The sequence below is a fragment of the Rhea americana genome, unplaced genomic scaffold (genome assembly GCF_003343005.1).
Source record: "Rhea americana isolate MKP2758 unplaced genomic scaffold, rheAme1 scaffold_35, whole genome shotgun sequence".
NCBI lineage: Eukaryota > Metazoa > Chordata > Aves > Rheiformes > Rheidae > Rhea > Rhea americana.
The window spans coordinates 2543496-2543708 of NW_028186479.1; positions in this window are offsets into that span (position 1 = coordinate 2543496).

Here is a 213-nt window from a genome sequence, read left to right on the forward strand (position 1 = left end):
CGGCGCCCTGCAGCCTGGCCGCTGGCCGGGCCGCCGCTCGGGGCCGGCTGGGCGCGCCGCGCTGCCGCCCGGGGACGCGGCCGCCCGGCGGCACGTCGGGGCTGGCCCGGCGCGCTCGGGTGGGAGAGCCAGACCTGCGAGGGGCTGGCCTCTGGCAGATGATTGACACCAAACTGGGTGAGGTTTCATGTTAAAAAAAAGAGAGAGAGAAAG